This window comes from Acanthaster planci, linkage group LG10, assembly GCF_054643075.1.
Source record: "Acanthaster planci isolate LZ-2023a linkage group LG10, COTS_SCS, whole genome shotgun sequence".
In the NCBI taxonomy this organism is placed as follows: domain Eukaryota; kingdom Metazoa; phylum Echinodermata; class Asteroidea; order Valvatida; family Acanthasteridae; genus Acanthaster; species Acanthaster planci.
In genome coordinates, this window is record NC_141786.1 from 8,056,390 (window position 1) to 8,070,751 (window position 14,362).

The 14,362-nt window shown below is 43.0% G+C and overlaps 2 protein-coding genes across 9 annotated transcripts in view; one reads left to right on the top strand and one right to left on the bottom strand.

Annotated features, from left to right (window-relative positions):
• LOC110985971 (uncharacterized) overlaps nucleotides 1-10,515 on the bottom strand; it is a 37,092-nt gene extending 26,577 nt beyond the window's left edge. The window contains exons 1-2 of one of the 3 annotated variants that reach the window (XM_022247509.2): nucleotides 5,698-6,155; nucleotides 3,501-3,658 (exon numbers count right to left, since the gene is read on the bottom strand). The gene's annotated coding sequence lies outside the window, so the exon portion shown is untranslated. Of the gene's footprint in view, nucleotides 1-3,500; nucleotides 3,659-5,697; nucleotides 6,156-10,313 lie in introns of those variants that run through there. The other 2 variants (XM_022247511.2, XM_022247507.2) reach the window with 2 other exon arrangements.
• Nucleotides 1-14,362, top strand: part of dnah8 (dynein axonemal heavy chain 8) — a 133,200-nt gene that overhangs the window by 13,807 nt on the left and 105,031 nt on the right. The window contains exon 1 of one of the 6 annotated variants that reach the window (XM_087142390.1): nucleotides 7,965-8,084. The exons of 1 other annotated variant lie outside the window; for it this stretch is intronic. The gene's annotated coding sequence lies outside the window, so the exon portion shown is untranslated. Of the gene's footprint in view, nucleotides 1-7,964; nucleotides 8,085-11,773; nucleotides 11,986-12,090; nucleotides 12,233-12,260; nucleotides 12,394-14,362 lie in introns of those variants that run through there. 4 more of the 6 variants (XM_087142388.1, XM_087142387.1, XM_087142389.1 and 1 more) reach the window with 4 other exon arrangements.

The following is a 14,362-nucleotide window of genomic DNA, read 5'->3' on the forward strand; positions in this document are numbered from 1 at the left end:
ACCTTACTTGGGTATTTTTAGACTCCACATTCAGTTGAGCTGCAGTGTATCAGTTAATCAGAATGTGGTTTGTGTAATGAATACAGTACATGCATGTCATTTGAATCCGGTTAATGTCCGGTTGCGGTATAAGCCTTGATGCGAAAAAAAAGACAAAGACAATAGCTATCGGCATAACTCAGCAGCTACCTCTGTCCACGGTGAGTTCAGTCCAATCGTATTGGTATTGTAACTTTGCACATAAGATTTACGAAATCCTTTGACTTAAAACAATTGGTTTAAAATAGCTGCGTTTTGGCCTAAACCTGGTTTACCCAATTTTCCCCCTAACTTCGTTCTGCCGTACTTAAGTCGGTGAATTTTAACTTGGCCTCTTGTCGAACAGTCTAATAATTTAATGGTGGTTTTATGCCAGTCTTTGGAGACCAGGATTTGAAGAATTTATGGAAATGTCTGGATTTGGGAGATTTTTCTCTAAGGGAATGTTATGAAATATTAACACTATATACACAAGACGAAATAACCCCTCAACATTTTAGCCTCACCCCACGAAATACCGAGACAGTTTTGTGTTGGAGAGAAAAGCTCTGCAATACAGTCGATTTTAAACCGAAGGAGAAGCATAGATAGTGTATTTTCAAACATGTCGACGGCGTGCACGCAAGTTACACGTTTAACTTTTTTATCTCTCGGGACAGAAAATAATAGCGATTATCGGAAATTATCCACGTCAAACGTGGCAAAAGGAACCCAGCCATACCGATATGAGACACCGGACAACATGGGTAACCATTTCCGCTACGAAAATAATCATGACTGTCATCCCAAGGACTAGTTCGACAAAGTTGGCTGTTGAATACATTAAAAGTGGTTTCAAAATTTTACAAAAACAAATATAATACGAAATCACCTCAGTAGCTGGTCAATCCCAGTTAGGATTGATTATAGCTCTAATTGAAGAACACTTAACGAACATTAGACAGACAGAGTAAGAACTTGATGAGCAACATTTGCCCCGAGTTTGTTCTTAAATTCTCAGCCCGTTGCATTCTGCCCCTCTGCCCCCCCCCCCAGCAATGCTACTGCCTACAGGAAACGATCACTTCACTCTCAGTCATGAGCGTTGGATATCATGAATCCTAAAAGGAAATGCAATGGAAACTCCCCACCCACAATTGTTTTTTGATATCAATGTCTAATGCACTTTAGCGTCAATGCCACTGAGTCAAAGAGCCTTGTGCACGTTTTGACACCAGTTTTGTAAAATTGTAGTTGCCGTTTGTGCTACATGCCGAATACGGGCGTTTTACAATAGGACGCCTCCAAGAGTAAGTTTGAAACGCGTTGGCCAATCACAATGCGCAAAATCTGTTGAACCAATGCGCGTTTGGAAAGGGTGGACAGATTTCGCGTGTTGTGATTGGCCAGCGCATTGCAAACTCTTGGAGGCGCATGATTGTGCAACACCAGTATTACAGCAAGAGCGTGCACAGGGTGTTGTGAAATCTGAAGTATATCCCAGACCACATGCGCACGCGGAATAAGTTTGGATTCACGCAGCGTCGGTAGTGTGCAGCTAACATAATGCTTTGTTCCACTGCGCAAGTCTATGGATTACGTAACGAGCAACAGAGACTTAGCAATCAGTACATGCACTGGCTTACTGAAATGGGCAGACGGGCTATACAACCCCCCCCCCCCAAAAAAAGGAGATTTTATTTGGGTTGATTAAATACATGAGAAAAAGGAACGACTTTTGATTTTCACTTTTTGATTTCGGGGTGTAAAAAGCGCCAGAAATAGCTTCACAGCTTCATACATACAGCATCCCCCAAATTTTTTACACTCCCCAGAAGACAAATTTCTCTCCCGAAATATTTGCTTATGGAACCGCTTATGGAATCTATTCCTAGCCACTGTAAAATAGCTCAATAAAGCAAAAAAAAATGGCTGTAAGAAAAGACAAAACAGCCATAAGCAAAACACCTAGTGGGACGTTTTGTGGTGTTTGTCTCCGCAAAATGTACATGAATTGTGCCTAGATCAGCACATGAAGGACCTGGTAGCCAGTGCACATTTTGAACTGAAGTGAAACTTAATGGAGCCCCTAAGTTTCTGAGCTCCCGTACTTTTCCTATCAGCAAAATTGGAGAGTCTTTTTATACAGATGTCGACGTCTCAAGATGCCTAAAGTGCCTCCAAGAGAGCTTTTTTTTAGCGGGAAATGTTTCACGAGGGAGGCCTTTAAAGTCCACGAAGCAAACTGAACTTTTCCCGAACTCAACTGTTACCTCATCCTCGCCTCGATACATTGATATACCGTCTCTGAAGGGTTGGCCTTTTTGAATTCTTTTGCGCAAAATATCCACGAGGGAAAGTTACCTCCCGCCTCTGCTGGTTATGCCACCCTGCAGGGAGAGGTTTGCTAATGCAGTCTCAGTATCATCCTTGGTTTAGAGGGGATTTACCTAACACTAATCTGATTATCAACCGTACTTAAAAATACACAGGTACATGCATGGGCGTGGACTCGACGTCGTGATTTTGGGAGGGCGCTGTTCATATTTCAAGCACAAACGCACTCACGTTCACATGTTGTAATTGTTTACCGTACAGACGCATCGCGTGAAGTTTTTTTTTCCTGCTATGTCAAACGGTTGGATTCATGTTAACCAAACCAGTTTTTACTGCAAAATTGGCTTTCGGCTTCCTTCCTTTTTCTTACCTTTCCCCATCATTTCGTCTTTTTCTTTGGGATTCGCATGCAGGCGGGCGAAATTGGACCCAGGAATTTCGCTTTTGTCTGCGGTTAAACTCTTGCAGTAATTTGCACTGAAAACATTGGGTTTTTTTTTTAGCTCATGTGTGATTTGTTCCCCGGACCCCCCCCCCAGTTGTTTCACGCACCGCCCCCTCCCCGGAAGTTCCTTGAAAAGCCCATGAGCGCGTACTACACGGAGACCGTGGAGTTGGACGTCCACAAATGTTACATTCGTTTGCAAAATGTGCAGCTTACCATCGCGAACGAAGCCTATGATTTTAAGAACTGCTGCGTCTTGAGGCCATTGTCAATCCCATTGAAGAGGATGAGGTGAAAAGTTGACTAGTTAATTTATTTGTTTGCAATAAATAAAGCATTTTTACTTTGGAAATCGACTGGTAGAAATGGCGTTGAAAAGTAAATTGCTGCATGTAGACTAGCCAATATATATGCAACATAAATGAAATTATTGCAAAATCATATTTTAAATTTAGAAACTGCTACTAAATTGGCATTGGGAAAAATACAAAAATGTCGACCTGAAGAGGGCCTTAAACTTTTATATATTAGTATATTATATTGCGATGTAAATTTCTCTGTCCGTCTCATAACCACCGACCTCGCTTCCCAGTGTATGAGCTGGGAACGCACGGTGCTATATCGTTAAAGGAAATTAATCATTCTGGCCATTTAATGGCGAGCAAATACACAATATCATTAGGTACCATGGTTTACTTACAACAAAATAAATGGAGTCGGTTCATATTCGGATCGGATTCGCGTTCCAAATCAGCCCCAGGCTATCTCTCCTTATGCGCAGCCTGGACTTGAACTCCAAGTCTTGAGTTCACGAAACCATGTTGTAATGCAACTGACCCTGCAGTGGCCGATGCGACTCTGTGAACCGGGGCAGGTAACATGATAGACGGTTAGGGGAGAGCAGACGGTGCGTGGATACGGCTAAATGGCCCCCTACATGCACTGGCGGCAGTGCACTGGTTTGTTTACGGAAGAACATGTAAAATAGTGATACTTCAAGAGGAAACATTTTGTATTTTTGTGTTAGCTATACAGTTTGCCACACGGTGCTGCTGAATTGGATTTGTTCATGATAAAATCGGTTCCGGACTGATGCAGAAAAACTAACGGCGGTTCCATCTACCAGGGTTACCGGAGGTTGTTGGCTTAATCAACGACGGGGTGTGTAGGAACGAAAATTACAGGTGACAACCTTGAGGGTGAAAATTTAAATTCGGAAAATGTTAGCCTCGGATTATATTGCACTTATTGGTGTGCCTGTGTTCATTTAGGGGGTGTGCATACATATAGTGGCAGGATCGGTCTCACAGTGAACACCATAAATTGATAAAGCTGGTAACTTGATCCGAAGAATAGGCTACATTATTGGTGTTGCAAATTATTCATATTTTGGGTTGACATGTTGGAAGCAAAACTGTCTCGCGCCGCTCACTGATACCCCCTTTCACTCCCCCCCCCAGTATACATGGGGCTAAGTTAGTCTTTTATTGGATGCTTTCAGATCGAGACTCAGAATTCATTCCATTGCCACCCTTTATGTTTGAACCAAGGCCCTGAAAACTGGCATTACACTGAAAAAAAAAGTAAATTAAGCACCCTCGATCCACGTAAGACAACACCTGACTGGATACTGAGAGTGCCCATTCAACACAGGTTTTAACTATGAAGTTTTTGCCCAACAAATGAAACCATTCTTGCTACCACTTTGCACGCAAGATTAGAAATTGAAAATATTGTCTCCGCTTCCTAGCACTTAAAATTTGCATTCAGCATCGACAAGTATTTACACAAGGGAAATTTTTTCAAAAGGTTCTTAAAGTATGAATTTTGCAGTGCAGCTTGAATATTTTACGCTGAGCAGGTTGGATTTCACATAAAAGATCACAAATCAAGGTTTTTTTGCAGTTAACTAAGGAGGATATTGGGGCAAGGAAACTGGGTACGAGGAAAAGTTGAAAAGTGTTTATGCCTAAATGACAAAAAATACTGCAAAATATCGCCCAAGGCCCCGAATTTTCAGTGGAGTCATACAGTAAAGAGGTGGATGAAACATTGACAAAAAGGGGGAACGCGCAACACAAACGGTAGGGAATGGGGACAAATGGCGATAAATCCGAAAACATTATACGATACAAACGAGGTGTGCATTAAGAGCAATTGGCAAAGGGCCAAAAAAGGGGGAGGCACCTCAGTCTCCAGAGCAAGAGCCTGCTGGTGTGTCCCCTGAACCCGATCACAAAGCGCAAATGTCTAGGAATTAGGATTTTTTCGGCATTTTCTTGGTGCTTTTCCACATAATTCTCTGCATTGATTTCCTTACTTTTTTTTAATCTTGTCTCTGGTCTGGTCTGTTTCCAAGGAAACGTGTGCATGACATTTTGGGAGATATCGGTGGGAGGGCAGGCCTTGAGAATGAAGGTGTATTTCACTTCAATCAAATTTGCATGTAAAAGAGTTTACAAAAAACAGCAGCGATCCGGACGAAGCTGATTCGCATGGCAATATGAGGAAGGCATGGGCGTCGCGAAGGGAGGGCAAGAGGGGGCCCTTACCCCCCCCCCCATAAAAATGGGGGGGCATAAAAAACCACTATAGACCTAGCTTGTTCTCAGGAAATTCCGCACCCAGGGAAAATAGTCCCCCTCCCCTGGAAAAAAGTCCTGGCGACGGCGATGGTGGAAGGGTATCTCGTCTGGGTAGAGGCGCTACAAAAATGAACTTTGTTCTGTTTTTCTCACTATATACACTAAAGGATGCAAACCTTATGCCAAGCCCACAATTAAGACAACTTTGAATGCATATACCCCGAGACCCGCACTGCAGGGTCGTGTCTTGAAATTTATACTTGTCATGGCCTGCCACTTCAATTATGAGACAAAAGACTGCTAAAGTCCTACCTTGTGCAGCTTCGATAGGTTTGACGAGTTGACAGAATTGTATGAAATAGGCCTACAAGACTGGTAGTTTATCCAGGGCAGAGGTCAGTTTAGGAATTGGAAGAAGCGTCTTAGATCTTTGATGCAACTGAGCGCATGCCACGAGAGGGGCTTCCAGCCAGAGGTCGTCGTAAATCTAGTTCGGTACACCACCGTGGTGGATTATCTGCGGTGAGTGTCTGGCATGCAATCCACCTGTGGAGTCCAGGTGAGAAGTCCTCTCCAGATCAAGCGTCTGAGCTCCTCGGCATCTCAAACTCAACTGATTCCCAGCCATCGCCTTTTCTCCTGAAACCCAACGTACCTGGTCGCGATTTCCGTGAAGCCGTTGTGAGGGCAGTATACACAGAAAAGTCAATTACAAAAGAGCGCAAACAATTATACTTTGAACTCCCAGCTCAGTCGTGTTGGTCTGTTCACTCGGGCGTTTATGGCACCCATTACCAGCCTACAAATGCAAACTCAAGGTTGAAACCAGAAGGTCGCTGGTACCCGACTATTGGGACCCCAAATTCACCTGGATTTCCCCGTATCACTAGTTGTTACATGGAATGCGCGGGTTAGCACATTAGAAACGTACTGGACCACACACTCATACCTGAGCCACGTTGATTGCCGAGAAGGGGCTCATTGTCCACAGTTAGTGGAAAATGTGTAACTGCAAGCCAGAATTGCGTAAAATAATCACTCGATCTGGTATGTATATGGAAGTATGACATGGCAGAATAAATGTCTCAGTAATAAACTCAAAATCCTCGGCAGGAATTCCTGCTAGGCCTACTTATTTAAGAAATGAAACTCTGTTTTGGTGGTTTTGCAATGGATAATGCCACTCGTGGAGTCTGCTGCATGGTGGGTTGCCGACTCGCACCTGTTGCGCACTGTGTAAACTTTCTAGTGGGATAACCCGTGATAGAAACACCACTTTTGCGATGGAGCATCGATGATGGGCAGCCTGGTCCACTGCATTATTTTGTCACATTGCTCCATGTGCGTGTTGGCATGCATGGCATGAGGCAGGCTGATTAGCAAATAGTCCTATGATTAATGGCATGAAATCTTACATGAGACTGTTAATGTCTACGTGATTAAAAAGATTGGTGAAAGGTTGATCCGTTTTAAATCATCGCTTTGCAGCTGGGATTTTGGGATTTTCCTCCTAGAACGTCAGCACCAGAGCTGCAGAGGCGAGCCTTTAAAAAACAAACTGCACTCTCAAAACTGTGCTTAACAACATTAAACAATCTTACTATCACTTTGCAATCACTGCTCAGAAGTCGAATATTACCTGCCTCCTGTATCAATGCTCCATTCTAAACACTGCTAAACATATTTTGTATTCAAACGTGTTCGTACAAAATTGATAGCAACAAAGGTAAGTGTTGAATGCTTTAACGCGGTTTTGGGGTTACTAGCGGTTGTCAGTTTGCTGGCAGACATTAGGCTATAGTGATTTTTATCTCATCTCGGTACCCACAGCCCCCCTCCCACATGTGCGATTTGATCGTCCCGTCGTTGGTATGTCCATGGATAGGTATATAGGTCCTATACTTTTATGCATGCTGTGATCAATCTTGAAGCTGATGAGCGGATGGAATCATACTCAGTTTTATTCAGTGCTACAAGTCAGCCCCGCCTTCGAGTAAATTTAGCCGATGAGGAGAAGAAAAAGCCTTAGGAAGCGAGCTGCTGTACATGAACTCTAAGCCTCTCGTTCGTAGTAACCCAGTATTTTTGGATAGCACGTCAACAACACTCCGGCTAATTTTAGAAAGGATCTACGTCGGCCCCATTGTCCCGCTTCAGCCCACGGACGTGAATAATAAAATCTGGACTCGTAATGCCCTTAATCAGCTTATAGAGTCATTGAATCCACTCGCAGCCATTTTACCGAGCCGAATACAAAGCTTTCCTGGTAATGCCCGCCTTTGTTCTTCCTGACGTCAATAGTAGGGAGCCAACCCACGCCTTTGTATTCGGCTCGGTAAAATGGCTGCTGGTTGGCTTCTTTTTCATACAAAGGCGTTGCAAGTCCAGATTTTTTTATATACGTCCGTGCTTCAGCCGTGTAAACCGGTGTGGCAGTCTCAGCTGTCTCCCGGTCTCAGCGGTCCCCTTTACCAAATATGGTAAAATACGTCATGCCATCTCTGCGCACAACAACGGTAAAGTTGTCCATTTAATGTCCGGCTATTCAGGGGACCGCTGAGACCGGGAGACAGTTGAGACCGCCACACCGGCAAGCGGGGCCTCCAGCGGTAGGGAGTTCTGCGTAAACCCAGGTGTGTTCGCTGGAATGGTACAGGGCCGTCTCGTGGGTATATGTGATTGCGAAAACCTTTAGAAATGTGAGTATGGTTGAATGAATTCCAGGTTGTCACCCATTCATGGACTGTTATCAGTTGAGAATTATGACCTTTCATTGACGCCCACGGAAATATTACTTTACAAAAATAAAAACATGGATAAGGAAACGATGGCACATAAAACAAGTTTCGAAATGTTGAGGAAGGTATCGCGTTTCCTTTACAAGACAGCGGTACTACGCCAAATTATGGTTGTTTACGGCGATCCTGTGTTATGAACAGCATATTTTAATGGATTCGTCAATTTGGCCCCCGTATTGAGCATAAAACGGGTCTCACTAGTGCCTTGGAAAATGTCTGGTGTACACTGTAATCTGCTCCATCAAGCATGTGCCTTGAACTTCAAAGATCCTCTGGAGAGACCTCAATGCAATTAGGAAAGAATCGTTGCGTGTTGCCAAATTCAATATCCCGTACTTTGATGCTTGCACTTCAAGAGAAGTAAATGAAAAGTAACGGGCGTGCTATACCATACTTGCACACTAAAGTTGCACTCTGAAGTTAACCCCCTCAAGCTAAGTGGAACGGGTGGCCAATGCCAATTGGTAAAAATAGCAATTAGAAAGACGAGTATATATCCACATTATACGAGTATTCTGAAGCTCAATCTGACCCTTGTACCTTCGCGTACACAAATAAAGAACTTGCTATCATTCAATAAACTCACTCATGTACAGCTGACATTTCCAAACGCCCTCTTCCCAGATTTCGCGGTACACAATTGGAATGTCAATAAAAACATTCACGTGCGGGCGGTGCGGGAAGTAGGCCTAATGATTGCACACACACAATAGACTGAATAGAATTTCTTGAAACACGTTGAACTATACCCTGGTTGTAATTTCATGTCAGAGTTTGGTAAACCCAGAATTTCTCGGTGTGGTCGCCGCCCCCAGTCTGTAACCCGTTCTGCTACGCCATGTGCTCCCGTCACCGCCCTCGCAAAATACACAAAGGTCATGTGGATGTTATAAAATGAGTAGGGATTCCGATAGAACACGTAGCTAAACGCACGACAGTCAGTTGCAAAAAGTTTAAGACCACCTGGGCCTGCATTACATTGTCTCATTGAATGAATACTTGACGTATCTTTGAACTGGTGCATAGCGTCCGTGAAATGCTACCCATTTGAATGATATTTTTGCAAAGGCAGATCAAGTTGTATGACATTTTGTCTGTAAGGCAGCATGGGTAAAAAAAGGCCAGTCTAAGCAATCAGAAATAAAGGAAGGCATACTAATGGCTGTTAACATTTCAAATCATGGAAATGGTCAAATAGCTGTTTAACCTGTTTTACTTAGGTTACACTTTGAAATTAAACATAAGTTGCCATGATTGATCAGTTTAAGTCTGTTTTTTCTTCAGGTTTACGCATTTTGTATGGGTGGTCCTAAACTTTTGCAAATGACTGTATAGTGCAGAGTGCATTTTGCTTGTAATGTGGACACACGGCTAGCATGTGTTTACCCCGGGCACCTGAATCACCAGACATATTAGCAGTGAAAAAAACGATCATCTCAACATCATCAGCCTAATTCCAATGTGGCAATCGATTTCTTTGCAATCAGAATTCACAATCGAAAATCCCGTCAACTGTGGATCGATGTTATAACCCCTTACTGAGTACACAGATATATAGTTCAGTTCAAGGGCGGGTAATAAGGACACACCTGTCGTTAGGCATGCCTGGTTGCCTCGATACGTTCAAAGTTCAAGCCCGACGTTGCTGAAACCGTGGAGGTTTTAAAAAAATCCATCGCCTCGTCTAAGTATGATTAGGTTTTCCACCTTTTCCTTTGGCAAGTAATATTGCCCATATTTGTTTTAATCTTCATATGGCGTGTCTTTGAGGAGGGGGCCATGTTTGGCTTAGTCATATCCTACCTCTGTTCCCATCTATACCACAGCTTCCCTAAAAGAATGCACGTCTGCCAAAACATACTCGTGAATTAGAAAATTTCCAAGTATGATCAGTGCTTAAACAATGTATGACGTTTCAAAAGAACATATTTTTTGTTAAATGCTCAGTGTTGAGCGTAACTTAATCATTTGTCTGACAACGTGGGCCTATACATACATGCATGCCATTAATTATGTTAATCCATCCTAAAAAAAAAAGAGAAGCCCTTTGATAAGGTTTGCTGATAACCGCACAACGGATGCCCTGCAAATCGTCTCGCTCTTGATAAGAGCGGACTTCATCGAACTCACCGCAGACGGAAAGCCCCTGGTTGCAAATAACGCCCCGGCATTGTTCAGTCTGATTCCGCGGAATCACATTCCACGACTTGATTCCGGAAACCGTCCGTGGTCGCGCTTCCGCTTATTTTTGCACACAGGTGGTTTTTTTTTTTCTGGTTGGGATTTTTTGTACAAGAAGCAGAACGTGGCCAACGAGGCGATTACACAGGATGTCAAGCTTCAGTGCTACTGAACGCTCGTGTTTTTTCCCTCAATCGATTACGCCGGTAGCGCATGAGTTGGATCCCCCCCCGTCTGGTGACGTCATACACCCAGGGTATTTGCCTTCATCTAGACTGCACACTGGCCGTCGCGTAGTGCCACGCCCAGAAATCCGCCCCAGTCGCTGCCTGGTTTCGCGGTAGCTTCACTGTCTTGTAAAATAAATGCCAGCTAAGTCACGAAGGCCTTGGCGAATTAGGCTACTGGAGGCGTGTTTGCACTGTTAATGTGCGTGGGCCAGGAGCGCAGGGTGATATCCACGCACAATGGGACGCTAAAATTCCGACGTTTTACACAAAAACGAGATGTTCTAAATATAGTGAAGGAAAGTGATATTAACCAGGTTGTGAGTACCGATGATAAATAATTTTTCCGGTCATATGGAAAGACGACGCGAAGTGACACTAACGGCGGGTCAAAGGGGGACAACGGAGGCCACCCCGCAAGTCTTTTTAAAATTAATGACAGAAAAGCGACATTCTTTGATTTGTTTCATTTCTCTTCCTTCCAAAAGCATGTATAAAACTAAAAATGCAGCCTCAACCTTGAAAAAGGCCATAAAAGGTAAAAATTCATTTCCCAATTTCGTGCCCCCCTCCGAAAGAACAATCCCCCGAAACTTTGGTTCTCAACACGCCTCCAAATAAGTTGGCTGTCTGTAGGCCTACACTGAGTTTACGAACTGTTGCAATTTTCAAGTTAGTGATTCTGTTTGTAACTTTGAAAAGGTCATAAAAGGCGGGAATTCTCTTTCACGTGTGTACTTTTCAGGCCAACTTTAAGCGCTCATTTTGAGGCACCATTCATTAACGTCGTCTATCGTCATCGATTACGATGTTGTTCTTTAGTATCTGTGTTTTAATCTCTATCTTGTTCTGGGCATTTAGTTTTAATGCTTGGCAGACGGTTTGAAGCAATTTCGTCTTTACTAATTGAGCATTTTGATTGGATGAAAGTTTGAGCGTCCTGCGCGTAGACAGTTTCACCTATTGTGATTACACCAAAATAAAATAGTCCAGAAATGAATTACTTTTAGTTGAAAGTATTGTGGCTTAAAGACTGAAGAAAAGGAAGAAAAAAATGAGTCTATTTCAACTTTTATTAGATCACACAGTTTTACACTTGGGTCTATTTATCCATGGGAAATAACTCGTCCCTGGCGGATGCATTATAGGCGTGATATGTAGGCAATTTTTAATTTACCGAGTGACGCGGGACGCACGTAGGCCTGCGCCTATTTATTTACGTTACGTTTGTAAGGCTTTAAGTCTACTTTGGGCCTACTACCGCTACATGTAGCTCAGCCCATTGAGGTAGGAAAAGCAGCCGAAGTAATTTTTGTTTCGTTTTCTGCAATCAAAGCGCAGAGTATAAGATTCTGAGTGCCGACAAAGTTTGTTGGTGCTTATCTGGTCATCTGGTAAGTACTCTTCATGGCAAGTTCAGGTTTGTTTTGTGTAGGACCTCGACCATTTTGACATGCCATGGAGGTCGGAGCACTGTAGCGTTAATGGCAGTGGTAGCGCCCATACTTTGTACGGTGCAGCTAACATTGCATGCCAGGCGCGATGATGAAGCGGTCCGTAGCTGACAAGTCAAAAGATTAGGGTCGGCCGGTCGCGGTCTGAACTCAGACGTGTAGTGCTGTCAACTCCAAACAATTTCAGGTGAGCATAGTCCTCAGCCTTTGCAAATTGGAGGAAATTTGAAGACTGTCGGGGCTCGCCTCAGGAGAACAAAGCATGTTTGGCTTTGGCGTATCGAGCTGGGGGATTGATATCACATGTGCTGTCATGGCGCTCAGTGCAGCCGGGATTGTCGCAGTCAGGTGAGATGGTGGCCAGGGCCAAGGACTACGTACTCTTAATCTTATGGATCAATTCTATATTACTGAACTTTGTGGGGTCAGTTTTGGGTACCTTTCCAAAATTTATGCATGCAAAAGGGCTAGCATGGCAAGGCCTAGGCCCTAGTTATTTGTTTGCAGCAGTGTCGATGATGGGATGGTGGAAGCCTGTTTCTTCTTGGGGGGGGGGATCACCATGATGGCTGAGCCTGGGAGTGGGCCCGGGCTGACTGTCTGTTTTCCTTCCTCCATGCACTAGGTGAGGGTAGGGAGGAGCATGCCTAGGCCATATGACTTGTCACTTTGAGTATGATGTTGCTAGGCCTACCTTCACCATGGCTGGGGAGGGGGTGACGAACCTCAAATCTCATCTAAGCTAATTCAAAGCAGTTTGGTTCATTCCCGGGAAACGGTTCCTGATGTGGACGCCACTTGACACCCTGTACACAAACCCTATGAGACTGCCCTGAAAAATTCTAAGTGTTTACTCAATAAACCACTTGGTATTTTCCCTCCTAAATTGAAATTTTCTGGACATGAATTTGCTTTCTGATGGCTAAGTAATAGACTCCCTGCATATAACGTCACGTTAGAGGGCATTTCTTTCTTCTTCTAGGATAGGCTCAAGTAAGCTTTTTGTGCATCCATTGTGATTAAATTAAAATAACAGAGTAGCCTCTGACTCTAACTGCATGGGTCTATATAGATCACTGTAGAGAATAACTGACATCCGTTTATGGGTAATTTCAGAAATAAAGGGTCCAAAAGTGTGACATATTGTGTCCGTGTTACATCTGACCTTTGTTATTTGACATGGAAATATCACTGGAATTGATTTCAAACTGTTACTATTTATTTGGCAGGTAATTTGCATTAGTTCATCACTCTTGGAAATTAGAAAATTTGTTCTGAACTTACAAAATCATATGTCAGATGTGACAGAAACACCAAAAAAATGGACCCCTAATATCTGGAATTTGTACCCATATGGAACTTTTTCACACTCCTGTGCTAAAATACGTTAAACAGGGATTCAATTACATGGGTTCATGCACGCGATTCAATCTTAAATAGGCGAAGGCCTATAACCTGGCCCGGAAAAGTAGTCCAGGTAACTAGCACACTTTAAATCACCCGTCCAAATGTTAAAAGAGGCAATTCGTAGGGTCGCAGTAACTCTGATTTACATGTATACTTTACTGGAAATGCACCTTTGAGTTTCAATAAACCAATTTCAATTGTTTGTGTTGCTATTTTACAGGGTTTTTGGGTGCATTTCTGGATTTATGCAGACACAGGTTTCCAAACTCATGAGCAAAATTGTGGTACTGGAATTTTTGTATTTTTCTGGCTAAAATTTCTTTGTCTTTGCAGAGTCAATTGCAGCCCTTTCTTCAGATTTTTTTTCCAGTGGGCATGTTTAGGGTTTTCTGTTTCAGACAAACGAAACCCATGATATGAACAGTGTCTTCCTTGATTGAAATCACATTGGCAGTGCCCTCCATTGTCAGAAAAATTTTGGAAATCTCATTTCATCAGAACCAAAAAGGGAGGTCAAATAATTTTCATACAAGAGCAGTATAAAGTTGAGCAAAAAAATGTGTGCAAGAAAAATTCATAGCTAAGACCATTTAAACTGTATCGTGGGTAAAAGAATTTGTTTCAAGACCAAAGAAAGAAGTTTTCTATAAATTGGTGTCATGTAGACACAAATATTCGGAAGGCATGCAGTATTTTGTATGAAACTTGACCCAGAACTGTTGCACTCACTGTATGCATTGCTAAGAATGAAGTGAAATGTCATGGTGACTTTGGAGTGCAAAAAAATTCCGTCAACCACACGCATATGCGGTATGTTTGTTAATACAGCCTTAGTAATCAACACAGAGTTATATTTTAATAAGCCTTTTGCTGGTCACCTTTGAATAAAATCTGGTACACTGAGTTCTTT